The following is a 17,712-nucleotide window of genomic DNA, read 5'->3' as shown; positions in this document are numbered from 1 at the left end:
AACCTATTGTGGTAATCATTTCACAATACAGCTGACCTCAGACAACATGAGCTTGAACTGCACAGGTCTCCTTTACACAGATTTCTTTTAAAAATATGTATAAAGCTGGTCTTCCATGTCCTAGGGTTTTGCATCTAAAGTTTTATCCAACCATGAAGCAACCACTGTATATGTTATTCAAAGCCCTTTTTATAAGGGACTAGACCATATGTGGATTTTGATATCTGCAGGTGGTCCTAGAACCAATCCTCTACAGATACCAAGGAACAACTGAAATTTTAGAGAGTCAACATTTATATGCTTTTTTTTTTACTATGCAGCCAGTCTATGTCCTTAATTCTCACATTTTTTAAAAGTCTCAACCTACACATACATGTAAGTCAAACCATCCTGATGCACAACTTAAACTTGTACAGTAATATATATCAAATATTTCTCAATAAAACTGGGAGAAGTGATCAAAAAATGGCTTATCAAGTTTCCTCTTCAAAATGCCTAATCTTCATTTGAATAGGTACTTTATAATAGACTAGAGATCTGGTGCACAAAATTAGCACACGGGTGCAGTCCTAGGCCTGGCCAGCAATCAAAGTGCAAGCATCTGGCATGGAAGTGCAGGTCCCAGCTGACCTCTGGACCCTGGGTAGCACCTGGGCCCCCACACACCCCCTCCACATGAGTCATGGCACCCAAGTCCCCACGTGGAGATGTGGTGAGTGCAGCGTGATGCCGCAAGCTGGGGGGCAGCGTGGGCCTCTGGACCACCCAACAGTGCTGCACAGAAGCTGGGCAGGCAGCGAGCTCTCTCTCTACCAGCTTCACAGACCGGCTCCTGCGCAAACCCACAGGGAGCCAAACCAGCCTCTGTGGTCCCAGAGGCTGCAGCCAGCTCCTCATGGGCGCTGGTACCTGATTGCGGGGGCTTCCCTGGCATGTGAGCCCTGGCATCCCCGGGGGAGGGTAGCAGGGGCAGTGAGAGGGAGCTTGTTGGGCACCCCGCATTCTCACCGCACCTCCATCCCCGTCACCCCCACCCCCAGGTAGCCAGCGAGAAGTTGCAGGCCAACGCCCACCATGTTCCGTGCCACCCCCTGGTGGTCAGCACACATCATAGTGAGCGGTAGAACTCCCAGTTGAATGACCGCCCAAGGGGACAATTTGCATATTAGGCTTTTATTATATAGGATACATCAAAACTACAATTTATGTCATTTTGTCATTTGGCAAGGACCTGCAGATGGCCTCCAGGATCTGAGAGCTGTAACCATCAAGAAAATGATACCTTCCACCTATAACCACAAAGAAACGAGTTCTACTCATAACCCGTAAGATCCATCAAGAAAATGATACCTTCCACCTATAACCACAAAGAAACGAGTTCTACTCATAACCCGGAAGATATTGGAAGCCCATCTTTCTTCATTTGAGCTCTAATGTGACTTAGCCTCAACTGATTCCTGAACTGCAGCCCAGTGAGACTGGTGTCTCATGACCTACAGAGGCTGTGAGATACGTGTGAGTTGGTTTAAGCCACTAAATTTGTGGTAATTTGTTATGCATGAATAGAAAAGTAATATAATATTTGTTCTCAGTTCCTTCAAATATAAAATAGAGAATATAATCATATTTAGCTCACAGTAGTGTTTTAAAAATTAAAATATACAATATACAAATGAATATGTAAAGTTATCTTATTTTTTCATATCTGAATTTGATTTCTGAGTCCCTCATTCCTTTGGGTGTTAGAAATATAAATTCAGTCAATTCTCCATTTTGCTCTGAGATACTGGTTTTGCATCTAATTTCTGGCAGAGGTAGTTAAAGAATTTTAAACATGTTGGACTTGCAGGTGGTTATCTGAGTTATGATCAAGGCATCCAACATGCACATTCCCAGTGAATAAAACTGGTGTTTTGCAATAGCATTTTTGAAGAACAGATTTGGAAATTAACTTTCATTTTGAACAAATCAATGTAACCTGGTGCTTTCTTTTGCAGTCCTCTCATCAATAATGTTACTTCATCTGTTTTTGCTGTATAAGTTCAGTTCTGAATGATATCTATGCAGTTTTGGACTGTACTTTTATCCCTGAAGGCAATGTTTCTTCAATTTCTCAGGAAAAAAACATCAAATGGTTTACCTGAAAGTTCACAATGTTTTGTTAGAAAATTGCACAAAGTGCTGATCCTTTATTCTACCACTGGATAAAGCTTCTTAATAATCAATGCACTAGAGACTGCTGAACCAATAAAATCCATTTATCAGATATACACACTTCTTTTGCCTCTGCTTCTTTAAAAAATATAACTCTCATTCTTTAAGTTACCCCAGCACATACTGATTCATACAGTACATTCTTATTGATGTCTTGTTGAATTTTTAATTTAGAAAATGATTCTTAATTAAGTGTATGCCGTATTAGTTGTTAACAGTTATTGATTTACTTTTAAATTCAACATGCAATTCAACAATTAAAAATGAAAAATACACTTATATTTAAGATGTGTGAAATACATGTAAACATTATATGTAATTAATTTTTTTGTAATTATTAGTGGGTAGACTATAGAAAACCATCTGTGCTTTTCGGACCAATATTGAAGAAAGGTACTCATGTGGAAGAATGTAAAACATTCACTTATCCTTCTTGGTTCCTAAAACATGGTTTGTATATGTGGCAGGGTAATATATTGACACAATTTCTGTCTCTTCTATAGATAAATAGAAAGAATGAAAAATAAATATATTTCTAATACTCCCTTTCCTCATGACCCATTAAAAACATTCCAATCAAGCCTAGGTTTCCTGAGATCTAGGCTTTTAAAAATATATACATATATTTTTATTGATTTCAGAGAGGAAGGGAGAGGGAGAGATAGAAACATCAATGATGAGAGAGAATCATTTATCGGCTGCCTGCTGCATGCCCCACACTGGGGATCGAGCCCGCAACCCCAGCATGTGCCCTGACCAGGAATCGAAGCATGACCCCCTGGTTCATAGGTCAGTACTCAACCACTGAGCCACACCAGCTGGGCTAGGCTTTTCTTATTGCCAGAGGAATTATGTCGTTGGATTTCCAGAGGCTATTTAAAGAAAATCTTCATCTAGCTGCTGAGTAGCTTAGAAAAGTTCTGATCTTCCTGTCATACAAAAGCTGCTGTGAAGTTTAAACCTGTGTCCTAAAAGATGCCAAGGTTTGGCAGAGAACAAAGGACAAGGCAAAAGCAGCGATGGCAGTAATGGCCATCACCGTGTACTAAGGGACAATAGAACTCTCCTGGAATCCTGTCCTATCCAACATAAATGGACAAGGAGCCTCAAGATTGACTTATGCCAGATGTTTTCATAGCCATGGTGAGAAGGTAGGTGCTCTCATTAGATTTAATTCCATTGAGAAATATTAAAACATTTATATTTCATGCCTATGAGCTCAATGAAACAAATCCTTATCTGCCTATATGGCATATACCTGAATATGAAAGAAAAATATTAGAGGAGTAATAAGGGTTGAAAGAAAGCAGCTAGAAACTTTAAATTAAAAAAGAGGGGCCTCTTGGCTGGTGATATAGGAGCTATTGGTAATAAGATTAGAAGTCAGTTTTTAATATGAAAAAGTAGTCTTGATTCTTTAAATTTTTTAAATGTCATACCAGGATTACACATTCTAGAAAAGAATTATCCTAAATATTTTGCCAGAATCAGCCGCGACAAATTTTCAGGATTACATTATATATACAGTTGATGTAAATAAATATTTATTCCTCAACAGGCAAAAAAAAAAATAGTATTTCATTTAGAAGGCAGGTGAATGGTTTACTGGTGAAGCTGTATTAGGTTTCTTGTGTAGGTGCCTTAATGATTTTAATGATGACTGGGGACATAATTCAGGAGATATTCAAAGATAACCTACACTCTATATTTATGTAGGCATAAAGGTAATTTTTAAAATTGTGTGGTTACTTTCTACCTAAAATATACATTGCATTTTTGGCCAATGCAACTTAAATTGTAATCTTGTTAGGTCATAGTAAAATGTTAACTATATTCTGTTACTTATATATTCCTGACCTTAAGTAAAATATATGAACTAAAAAATTAAAACAAAAGGTGAATTAATATTTGAAAAACATTATTTTTATTACCTGGACAGCTCTTTTTCTTTCTGAGGATGTCATCCTACAGATGTCTTTCTTTGATTCAGAAACTGATATAATGCTAATAATAATTATCTAGAAAACTGTGCAAAAATGTTGGGAGTAGGGAAATGCAAACCATCAAGCAAACAAATGAAATCTTTTAAATTTCAAAGTATAATAAAACAAGTACAAAAAATTCTGATACAGGATTGTTAACTCATTATGTTTTGTGGAAAAACTTCCCCATTTTCTCTACCTTTACAGTTTGAGGATAACCAATTTCTCAGGAATCTTTGGAATCTTAATTCTTTTGGAAGCAAATACACAAGAGTAATTGTGTTAAAAATATTAAACTGACCAGATTTAAATTTTATGAAGCTAAATCCGGACTTAAAAATCATGCAAAGCATGAACAAAGATATATGGGACTTCCTTTTCCCCATGAAGGCAGCTCAGGTTATTGTAATCAATTAATCAACTCTAAATTGAAACACCAGTAAAACTGAATAAAACATAAAGACAACATGTCAAACGGACAAAAAATAAACACCTTGACATAGTTGAGTGAAGTCACAAAAATCAGAGAGAAAAATATGAAAGCAGACAAAATCATCTTCAAATGACTGACATCTGACAGCCAGAAGAAAGTAAAATATCTTCAATCTGCTGAAAAAAATATTTATCTCCTTAGAATTCTATAACCAGTAGCAATATCTGTCAAGTTTGGAGGAAAAATTACATTGAGGTAAATAAAAACTAAGAGTTCACTGACAGGAGACCCAGCCACACTAGAAGAAATTCTAGAGGATGTATATAAGGTAGCAGTAAATGATTCCCGTGGAAAGTGTGTGTCACATCAAGTAATGACAAGCAAAATGCTGAAACAACAAAACCAAACTAAACAAAGATATAGTACGTACAAAATCACGTGTGTGTAAAACAAAATCTTGTGTGCATAGAACAATGATAGTGATTCTTGGTAACTTACACTCATTCTTTCTCTTCCCACAAAGATGAGAAAATGACAGTAGCATGTTAAATCATAGCTAAAGATTGTAAATTATATGGTGGAAAAATATTGCTCAAGAGTGGCTATTTTTCAGTTTCTCTTTGATGGACATGTAAATAAATAACTGTATAATAGTTAGAAATTATAAAAGTGATTTAAGTATAAAGATTGTTTTCACCATTAAAAGAGTTGAATACAGTCCTAGAATTTAATGGGTGACTCTACTAAAGTGTTGCTTATGATCATATTTTAAACATTTGTTTTAGTTTAGTGCTGATATGCATAAAAATATGTTGTAAATGAGCAATGTCAAGTAATCAACATGCATAACTTCAGACTCTTCCTTGCTATGCTATCAGGGTACTAGATGAAAATCACCAAAGAGCTCAGCTAGTACACATTTAATAAATTACAGATAGGAGTCACTTAAAAAAACATTAACTAAATTCCATTTATTGATTTATATAATACTCACTTAGTTTAAATTTAAGTATAATTAGTATTTTAAGAACAACCTTCTTCAAGCATATTTAAACATGTATGTCATAAAAGGATGGGGACCAAAGGAACACCTGGGTCCCAAGGAAGGTATTTTTTCTTTGCTACTTCAGTAAAAATTATTCATTTCTGAAAGAGTGAGCACTTTTCTTAATCTTTAAAAACAGGATTGATATGATTAACAGACATCTCATGATTGAATTAGAAATATTAACATCAGCAACATGTTCCAAATATCCATCACCAAATGAAATTTACTAATATCACTTCATTACTATTTATGAATTGTGACTGAATAGTAATGCTTGCTTGCATAAACAATTTTTTATGTCTCATGATTAAAATATTTATAAAAATTGCCCATATATACTTTCTCCTCCCTATCATATTTAACTGATATATTAAACTCCCAGAATCTTATAAAAGGATTTTTAAATTTTTGTTTTGGATTTTAAACATATAATAATTTGTAAACGCCACAGTTTGGTGAAAAGATGTATGACAGAGAGGAGAAATAATTTTGAGCTCATAGGACAGTATAAATAAAGGCAAAAGGCAAGAGGATATGGCATATAGAGAGAGGGCATAATGTGTAGGGGAAGAAGTGTGAGTGGTGTGCATATGCAAATAAGGTCAGTCACATATCAGGTTGAACATGATGTGATAAGAAACAGAATTAGCATTGAATTGATAGGAGCAGATATAAAATAAAATGAGTCTGGCAGATTTAAGTTAATGAAGTAAGAAAAAGACCAGTTTGGAGCCTACTGAGACAATCCAAGATTGAGGGCTACTGCAGGCTAAGGAAGTAAGTAAGATAATTTTTAATAATAATGATAGTGATAAGGGCTAGCTAGCTTAATTAGGCAGACAGGAGTGGGGAAGGGGGTGAGGGGGGTCCAGAAAGGATGGAGGCATTTCTGGCCTGAGCAATTAAAACAGCTACAAACCAAGGACAGAGGTAACTCTAGCCTGAGCAGCTGAGAGCCCTAAGGGAGATCAAAAGCAACTCCAACCAACAAGATAAGGAAGAGAGAAAAAGAGGGGCACCACGTGGGCTTTGAACTTTGAAACTAATACTATGTAGCAGAATGACCAATGAGGAAAGAAAGCACAGGGGTCCTAAATTAAGGAACAGTCCAATTAGAAAGGGTCCGGTTCGGACAAAGAACTGCACCCTTTATAAACCGGAGACAAAGGGACACAAGAGAGATTACAGATTTAGATTTTTTTTCCCATTAGAGAGAGCAGGCTTTCCCATTTGGGGGGCCCTCCACAGGAGGTCCCCTTTGGGGACACCCCTGTCCAGATAGAGTTTGTATATGCTTCCAATAAACATCTACATTCTTATTAAAGGAATCTGTTAGTCCCTGAGTTTATTCTTTAAACTTCGCAGGGCAAGGACCCACAGAAGAACCTCACGTTTCAATAATAGTAATAAGAATTAAAAAAATGATGTGAGAGCTAAAAGTTACTGTATGATTAGTATATGCAGGCTTTTTTTTTTTTTTTAAAGAAAACTACTGACTTTTTCAAATGGGAAGTAAATAGAGAAAATAAACATATAGGTATGTATTCTCCAAAAAGGAGAAGGGAAAAATTAAGGTAGTAATATAGTAATAGAAGTGAAGGACTTAAGAAGACAAGATTCATTCATTCAACAGGTACTATTCATTCATTCAACAGGCACTGATTTTTCTACTATGCACAAAGAATTATGCTCTATGGTGGGGATAAAAGTGTAAGAATAATAAACATAGTTACTATCTTTTTAAAATGTAAATGTGGTGGGTGAAATAAGCATTAATTAACCCACACAGAGATGTAAAATTACAACCACAATTAAGCTTACAAAGAAAAGATTCATGATGCTGGGAAGCACATTATAGGGGAGATTTGATCTTGTCAGAAAGATTGAGAATGACTTTTTCAAGATATGAATTCTGAGTTCACTTGGATAGAATTACAGTAGGAAAAAGCATAAGGCTATGATCAAACCTTGAGGAATACCCACATTTGGATTTAATTGTAAAATGTTTTATACAAACAACCAGGTAGAGTTGTTTTGAGACTGAGGAAAGAACGAAGGAAAGATGGTATAAAATCAGGCACTGGCCAAATAAAAATTATATTTAAATGAAAATATGTTAAATTTTGGCCTTAATTGCTTTTATTAAATATGGCATCCCACTAAGCACCAAGAAGAGAGATGAACTAGCTCACTATACACTTTACCTTTCTAGTTCTGTTATGCAATAAAACTTTCCCCAACATAAAATTTAACATCTTCCAACTATCATATCTAGACTTTCAGGCTAGCTATGAATGACACAATGAGATTATTCCTGCTATAATATATGTTATAACACAATACACACTCCTTCTACTAAGCATTTTCTATAAATTACTGCAATCTTAATGTTAAATGTTACTTCAACACTTGTTTGGACTCCAACATAGAATTATATTACTTACTTTATTAGCTCATTTACCACCTACTATGCTATACTATTAGAAACGTCTTTGGACCTGAGAAGTTTGAGGTTACTTCTGGTAGTAATTTAAGCACCCCTTTGGCTTGCCATTTACTGACTATTTCCATAACTGTTACATATCTGTGGTCTTTATTAAAAATTAAGCTAATTAAATCAGCACTGATTAAGACCACTGTTTGATTCTAATAAGGAACTGATTAGTACTGAAGTCATATTACCACGTAATTTGTAAATTCTCTTTTATAAAAATAGTCAAATCCTCACCTTTCAGAGGAATTATGTGTATTGATGTAGATGTTTTAAAACCTATGGCCTTTCCCTTTTTATAATATATTTACAACACGTAAGCAATCAGACTCTTTTAGTCTCATTGTATATTATGTAGGCTTTATAAATTTTAGATATAAAATTATTATTCAGTATGCCTATTATGAGCAGCAGTGAGAACTGATTCACATTTTCCACATTCACCAAATTTATATTGCATATATACATAGATATATTCACATGTTTGGGTGATGTTATATAGATAAGATGAAATATATTTAAACAAGTTATTTTGTAATGTTGGCTTCTGACTTCTATGTAAAGAAAATTCATGCTTTCTTCTTGAAATGTATTTGAAAAGTTAGCAGAAGAATTATGCCTATATGAATTTCATCTCATATTTAAATGTGTGGGAAGAAAATCAAGATACTTTTATCACTTGGACCAATTTGATATTTTAATAATTCAAAAACTCTTATTAAACATGTGGGAATATATCATTAGTACAAATTACATAAATATGTCATCAGCATTGTAATATTCCATATGGGCCTTTGAGCTTAATAGCTTTATATTTTATTTGACTAATATTTTGATGCATATTTTTGTGATCATTAAATGATGCAAGCTCATTCAAATTTAAAGAAAATTTGCCAAGTAACTAAAAATTTAAGCAGTTTTCTGCCTTCTGATTATTCAGGGAACGGTATTGTTAATTTTTTGTGTAATTTTATTGAAATTCTTCTCTCTATGCAAGTTTTAGGTTGCCAAACAAAATTGTTTTGTTATTTGCTTTCCCCTGCTTCAATATATGCCTCCATCAATGCTCTCACTAACTAGTACCACCTTGATTTAAATGTATGATCTTTTAGTAATTTTTAGGTTAAACCATTTTTCTTTCTTTGTTTTGTGTCATTTATAACTTTAATTCATATCAGATTTAATATTAATTTTTTCCTTTTCTCCCAGCACTGGACAGGATGTGATGAACTATTAATTTCACTCATTTTTTCTTTTCTGGATCATTTCCTTTCTATTTTGTTACAGGGAAAAGAACTTTTTCCTAATATTACAAATAAAACAACAAAATACATAGGTAAAAATAGATAAAATATTGAAGTAAACATACCACAGACAAATAATTCTTAAAATTGAGATAAAAGAACAGAAAATTTGTATGGAAAATAAAAGAGAAAGATATACATATAGCCATTAAGCATATTTACTCTCTGCTAAATAATATTAAAAAAATTTCAGAGAAAATGTCATGAAGTTTGAATGCAATAATGGCATTTCATGGTGACATCATGACACCCAATAGCAATGTCTTAAATAGGTCATTTTCTAACTCACTGTTTCTTAAATGAACCCTGAGGAAGGAAAAGGGACCATAATGAAATCCATGAAATTGAGTTAGCTAATGTCAATAAGAAAAGTTGGCATAATGTCTTAAACATCTCTAACCAGACACTCAAAACTATTACTTCTCCTAAGCAAATTAACTATACTTCAAAACATTATTGATACTTATGCTTTTGTAGGAGTATCTTGTATCTGCAAATAAATGGGAATTAAGAGTTTACCTATAGACTTTATGTAATCTTAAGAGAATATTCTGCCTGTTTTATTCTCTACTAGGGGCCTGGTGTACAAAATTCGTGCATGGGGGGGGGGGCGTCCCTCAGCCCAGCCTGCCCCTCTCACAGACTGGGACCCCTCAGGGGATGTCCTACTGATGGCTTAGGCCCGCTCCCCATAGGGAACAGGCCTAAGCTGCAGTCTGGCCTCCCTCTGCAGGAGGCGACTGGGCTGATCAGGGGAAGGCGCCACCCCCATCCCCCCGCTGCTGCAGCCACTGCCAGCCACCACAGCCACCAAGGTGTTTTCATCAACATGGACTCCAGTCCCTTCACCATGAAAAAATGACAACTTTCTTTAGATTTCCTTCTTTCTTTTTTTTTAATCCTCACCTGAGGGTATGTTTCCATTGATTTTTAGAGAGTGTGGAAGAGAGAGAGGGAGAGACAGAGAGAAACATCAATGTGAGAGGGGCACTTTGATTGGTTGCCTCCCACATGAACCCTGACCTGGGCCCCGGCCAGGGAGGAGCCTGTAACCTAGGTACATGCCCTTCATCATAATCAAACCTGGACCCTGCAGATGGCAGGTTGATGCTCTATCCACTGAGCCAAACCGGCTAGGGCAGGATATGACATTTCTTAGCTCCTCCAGCAGCAGACCTTCATTTTTTTCCTCCAGGAGTGTGGTGGAAAAACCCTAGATCACCTTCTTGGATTCTTATAACCCAAGTTACCAAGAACACTGCAAGTGGTGGTGTACAGGGAGCTTAGCCAATGAGCGGTCAGAAAAGGTTTGGCTCAGTGGATAGAGCGTCGGCCTGCAGACTGAAGGGTCCCAGGTTTAATTCCTGTTAAGGGCATGTACCTTGGTTGGGGGCACATCCCCAGGGGGAGTGTGCAGGAGGCAGTTGATTGATGTTTCTCTCTCATCGATGTTTCTGACTGTCTATCCCTCTCCCCTCTTCTCTGTAAAAAAATCAATAAAATATATTTTTTTAAAAAAAGAAAAGGTGTTTCCTCTGCAGCTCATGCACTGAGGACCCCCTGCATTGTGTCCACTGGGCTAGGGGTATATCCCCACCGCCAGGTCTCCACATGCCCCCGAGGACAGCAGCCAGCCGGGCTGGGGGGCGTGTGGAGACCCTGGGCCACACGGCGGCCACCGCCATTGGGGACACACCTCCCAGTCCGGCAGCCCCATGTTGTGGGTGCCGAGCTGGAGGGCATGAACCTGGGCCGCCGCTTGGCACCAGCGCACATGCAAGCAGCCACGGGGCGGGAACATCTGCTTGGCGCCTGCGCCCATAAGCCCGGAGTGGCCAGGGGCATTCTGGGACCCCGGCTGCTCAGGGCCTACACATGGGCCTACAGGCGGGCCTACAGGCTAGGAGCGGCCTGAGTCCCGAGGATATTCCCAGGACCCAGGCTGCTCGGCACCTGTGTATGCAAATTAACCCACCATCTTTGTCAGGTTAATTTGTATACTCACTCCTGATTGGCTGATGAGCGTAGCAGAGGTACAGTTAATTTACATATTTCTTTTATTATATAGGATAAGTGTAACAAAGAAGTTAAATGTCTTGTTTAATGGTAACTTTGTTGATATGTACTGTACCTTCCTACACTCTGAACAGAAATAAACAAATACATATGGTCTGAAGGTGTGAGAAAGTAAACTATGCGGACTTCTGGGGGTAGATCATCCTATGCTTAGGGACAGCCAGTATAAAGCATGCAAGGCAGGAGGCCAGTAGCAAATTGGGCAAAGGTGACAAAAGTAGAAATATTAATTATCCTATCTAATAAAAGGGGAATATGCTAATTGACCCTCACACCATCACAAACATGGTGGCGCCCACAGCCAATAAGGAGGGAATATGCTAATTGACTGCTCCGCCCTCAAAGATGGCAGCACCCATAGCCAATAAGGAGGGAATATGCTAATTGACTGCTCTGCCCTCAAAGATGGCAGCATCCACAGCCAATAAGGACTGCTCCGCCCTCAAAGATTGTGGCACTCACAGCCAATAAGGAGAAAATATGCTAATTGACTGCCACACCCTCAAAGATGGTGGCGCCCACAGCCAATAAGGAAGAAATATGCTAATTGCCTGCCCTGCCCTCAAAGATGGCAGTGCCCACAGCCACAAGATGGCAGCGCCCAATCCCCTCAGCCCCACTGGGGTGGCAAGTGCATGGCAAAGCTGGGCCCAACCCTGCCGCACACCTGCCTCTGGAGTCCCCCAGTCCCCTAAACCCCTCAGCCACCCAGGGCCGGCCCGAGATGCAGGCAAGCCTCGGATGAGCTGCCCAGCCGCCCAGGGCCACCCGAGGCTCAGGTAACCAGGGCCAGCCGAGCCTTGCGCTGCCAGCAGAGGCAGCAGCGAAGGTGTGATGGGGCATGGCCTGCCCCTGATTGCCTCCCGCCCCTGAGGGCTCCCGGACTGTGAGAAGGGGCAGGCCAGGCTGAGGGACTCCCCCTCCAGTGCATGAATTTTCATGCACCGGGCCTCTAGTTTTATAATAATTATTCTAAAGTACACATTATTTTTCATACTGAACAAAAAAATGATTTAAAACTCATGGTTTGGTCAATTATCTCTAGAGTCAGGCTGAAACTATGGAAACTTGTTACTTATAATGAACAATTGAAAACTATACAGAAACAAGGTTGAAAGTTATTTTTCCACACCTTGACTCCTAGTTCCCTCCATCAAGGTAAGCACTGTTAATAAATTGAAGTCCGTTCATTTTATGAATTTATATACACATCTATGTCCATATATAAATTGAAAAGAAAGGTATCCAACTAATTGTATTCTCTGATTTCACTTTTCACCTAACTATCATAGGGATGTTCCCATTTCAGTGTATGGAGACCTGCCTCATACATTTTAATGCTAGCATAGTATTCCATAAAAAGGGAATACTCCATAATTTACTTAGCCAAACCTCTCCTCTGCACTTCCACTTTGTATAGATTTTTTTTTCATTATAAACATTTTGGCAATGAATATTATCATAAAGAGATTTAGGGCATTTATAAGAATAATTTCTTTCATATAAAATTAAAGAACTACAAATGCTTTTCTTATATCCTCGAGTCTTTGCTTATATCTTTAATATAGCATATGAAGTGCTTTTCAGCCTCCACTAATTCTAGGAGGAATTTTATCCACTTATCAAAGGGTAGAAGAAAAAAATGTTATTGCTGATTCTGAACTGATAGTCATTGCTTCTTTTCTGGGATGCCATAAAAATCCACACTTTAAAAAAATTCAATCCTTTGTTTTATAAACATGGCAGAAGTTTTCAGTAAATATAGATCCCATGGAAATAAATCTAAGTTTTACAAAAAGGGCTAATGAATGGAATAATTGGGAGTAAAAAGATTTGTCTATTTCACACAGATTTCCTTTTTGGCTTTCATCTTTTCACTTGCTGACCAGAAATATATGTGCATGTTGTGAAAGAAACGACCAATATACATAACAAATAGGAAAGTAAAAAGGTATACATGTACACATTCATCTTGAAAATGGATTAAAATTGGTTAACACTGTTGGCAAAATATTTTTGTTGTTTATTTAAGAAAACAAAAGTCTTATATATGATATAAGCTGCTGCGATTAATCAGCAGGAATTTGCTGCAGGTAGTCATAGCTCTTTCTGAAATGTCTTTTAGGCATTGATATTAGTTAGACTTAGTAGGAATCTGGTTGCTGGGGAGAATTTATAAAAATGGTTCATCTCCTGTTGTTTTAGTAAGAATCATATTATCTTTCTTCTCTCGGGTGAAAACAACCTGGGGATAAATATTCTGCTTATATGGTGCATTTTCTAAGGTTCAGAAACATAGGTGCACTAATGCTTATTCGGTCACATTGAAATCACAGATGCCATTACGTTATTCTATGTCTTTGCCTGAAAAGGTTTCTATTAAAAAGGTCATATGCCTTTTTAAAACTATGTTATTTGTAAAATGTTATGGAGTGACCCTCCTATGTATGATGTATGAATGTACTCATTTATTTAATGTATTTTTACTGAACACCCTTTATATTATAGTGCTCAAAGCCCAGGGATAGTGTGATAAACAGGAAGGAAATATCCCCACCATCAATAGGTGCACACACTAGTAGACAGTTAGCTACTAAGCAAACAGATAAATATAAAATGAGGTAGTCATAAGTATACAAATACAAAATAGAGAAAGGCAACAAGATATGAAGTCATGCTGAGGATGCGAAGGGAAGGAATCTTTTAGATAAAGCAGTCAGAAAGAGGTCAGTATTGGGAGGGTGTGAGTTTGAGCAGAGGCCTAAATAAATTAAGAGGTGTAGCCACTGGGAGAATGTTCTGAAGAGACAAAACGGCACAGTGACCCTTCAGTGGCCGGTGTGCTAATCAGGGAGACGAAAGCAGAGGACAATAGACAGGGTACGAGATATTGGTAAGGCTGTAAGGTAGAAAAGATTGATTTTTTTCTGGGGATAGTTTAGATGGTTTTGAGCTGGAAAGATGACAATCTCATTAGCATCTTTAAAAGATCACTCTGCCTATGATGTAGAGGACCAACAGTAGGACAGTCCAAGTGGAAGCAGGAAACTGTTAGGAGGCTCTGCAGTATTTTGGCTAAGATGCTGGTGGCTTAAGCTATAGGGGCAGCAATACAGCCAGTCTCCTATGAGATATATGTTGAAGGTGACAACTTGCCTTGCTGATATATTGGATGTAGGACTAGAGAACTGATTGATGGCAAGTAGATTTTGGCCAGAGCAACTGGTTGAATTGTTCATTTGAATGGGGAGGATTGGGGAGAACAGGTTCAGGGTTAGGGAGAGAACAAGAGGTGTGTTTCAGACATGCTCAATTTGAGATGCTTATCAGGTAAACATATAAAAGTATCAGATAGGTAGTTGGATATTAGAGTATAGTGATCATGGGAGAGAACACAATGGTACAATGGTACATAATATTTAATGTACATGTCTTTAATGACACAGGCTAGATAAGATCATATTGAGAGTAAGTATAGAACAGTGAAGTGATTAAATGATTTTGAGAATTCTATGTACACAGCGTTTAAATGTACAGTATTACTATTAAAATTATGTAAAATGTGTATGATAAAAAGTGGAATCAAGCAGAAAAGATTGACTTTAAACATTTGGACTGTGCAGAGATTTGGATTATTTTCCAAAGTTCATTCTGATTTGGTTAAGTTTATACATTAAAATGTATCAGATGGGCAAAAGTAGTTGTAAGTGAAACAGAGTTTATACTTATATTATTATTAATTATTGTATTATTCATTAATTATTGTATTATTTTCTATGGTAACAACTGTAACCCTACTTTTCCCACCCCATATGTTGAGAATTCATAGAATGTGGTCAAGTCTATACTTTCAAATAGATGTTGAGTGAGCACTCTGATATTGCTGCCTCCCTCAGCATGCATTCTGAGTGGCCAAGTGGCCTGCAGGGGCTTTGCACTGACACTAGCCCCACCCAGGGGCACATGCCCAACGTAAGGGACCACAGAATCACACTGTCTGTAAGCTCCTGAAATGAATTCCCTAATGGCCCTTTGACAGACAGCCTCCCCCACCTCTCAGGCCTTCCCCTGTGTGCCCTAGATAAGACGCCCTATTAAGCTTACCACAACTCTTACTCTTTTGGGTTTGAATTGACCAATTTGACCTTAGCCGGGAACCTCAATACTCCACCTGTGCCCCAGATTCTACTGCGGCTCTCTGCCTGCACCCTGCCCTGACTCCTCAGATGGCCCCTCAAGTTCTGATGTGTACCTTCACAGGACCTATGAATAATAAACTTCTCAATTTCAATTTCCAGTGGTCTTTTGTTGAACCAAGGCTCACCATCCATCTAACACCCCACAGCTCTGCCTAACATTTTATCCTTTAACAGTCACAATAATTGGTGCTAAGAACAGGAAACGAATGGATTGAGTAATGCTTGCAATCAATGGAGGGTAGGAAAATGCTTTTTAGCTGAAAATGGCTTACTGACTGACTCTCCCAGGAGGGTAATTCCATCTGGGAGGGGTCCACCACCCACAGGTATTTGGTTGTACTGCTTTGCACTACAGCCTACAGCTTATGCAGGATGCTGCCCTGCTTCCCATCTCAATGTGTACACTTGGGACAAAGCAATCAGAGTCCTCTGAACCTCAGTGTTGGTCATCAAAGCTGATCTGATATGCCACAGATATATTTTTCCACTTATTAACTCCTCAAGATGGGGTCAATTCCCCCAGCGAGTCTTACACTTCAGGCATGTTTCCTGAAGACTCTAAGCATGGACCTTACTTGCTCGCCATTAAGAGAATTAGCTAAGATTTCCACAGGGGCCCTTTGCATTAATTAATGGCCTTGGTTAACATCCAGGACACTAGAGTGGCAACCCCCACCCAAGTGTTGGCTACTGGATAAAGTTTTTGGGCAGTGCCTTTAGGAGGAGGAGAGGAAGACTCCCCTTTCTTGACCACTGTGCTTGAGGGTGGCACAGACACTCTGAGTCCTAACCAGTAGGATTGGGGCACCTTCCCTCAAGAAGTCAGGGCCTCTTTCAAAGACAAGTCTGCCAAGAAACCAGAAACACCAATCAGAAAGGATATGTGCACCCCTATGTTCATAGCAGCACAATTTACAATAGCTAAGATTTGGAAACAACCTAAGCAGATGAGTGGATTAAAAAACTGTGGTACATCTACATAATGAAATACTACGCTGCTGTAAAAAAGAAGGAACTCTTACCATTTGCAACAGCAATGAATGGATCTGGAGAATACTGTGCTAAGTGAAATAAACCAGTCAGAGAAAGAGAAAGAAAAATATCACGTGATCTCATTCATTTGTGGAATATAATGAACAACAAACTGATGATCCAGAGACATAGAAGCATCAAACAGACCACCCAACCTCAGAGAGAAGGTGAGGAGGGGGAGTGGGGGGTTAAGAGATCAACCAAAGGACTTGTATGCATGCATATAAGCATAACCCATGGACACAGACAGTAGGGGGGTGAGGGCATGTGCTGGTGAGAGGGGGTGGGAACGACCGGGGTGAGGTCAATGGGGGGAAAAGGAGACATATGTAATACTTTAAACAATAAAGAATTTTTAAAAAATTAAAAATAAACAAAGACTAGTCTGCCAGCTGTGTTGCTGCATACCTCATTCTCCAATTGGATGGGATATTGTGGGTCCCACTCTGGCTCATGGTGGCACAAGATGTAATAACCTGATACAAACAGCCTGAACACCTGGTTTCTGTGCCTCCAAAAGTGCCAGGGAATGTTGGCAGCCCCTTCCCCCACCCCCACCCCCAATGTAAAATGCCCATAGAAGTGGCCTGGGTGCTGTTCAATGCCTGGATGTACCCTGGTTTACATTCTCCAGGTCTAGGGGCTAGCTCTAATGAGCCCACCACCATTGTGCTAATGGAGGTGATCCCAATTCCCTCTGGAGAAGGAAGAGTCTGGCCATGAGTTGGGCCACTGGAATATCCTCTGCAGATATTTCCAGTGACGATTCATAAGGTTTTTCCAGTGTAAGATAAAGCCAGTGAGAGATAAAGAATTAAAAACTGAAACTCAAAACTACCTGCCTCAAGATTCAAAATATTTTATTTTATTTTATTTTTAAAAAAATATATTTTATTGATTTTTCACAGAGAGGAAGGGAAAGGGATAGAGAGA

Source organism: Myotis brandtii, unplaced genomic scaffold (genome assembly GCF_000412655.1).
Source record: "Myotis brandtii unplaced genomic scaffold, ASM41265v1 scaffold14, whole genome shotgun sequence".
In the NCBI taxonomy this organism is placed as follows: domain Eukaryota; kingdom Metazoa; phylum Chordata; class Mammalia; order Chiroptera; family Vespertilionidae; genus Myotis; species Myotis brandtii.
The sequence above is the reverse complement of the archived record's forward strand: the minus strand, read 5'-3'. Positions refer to the sequence as shown.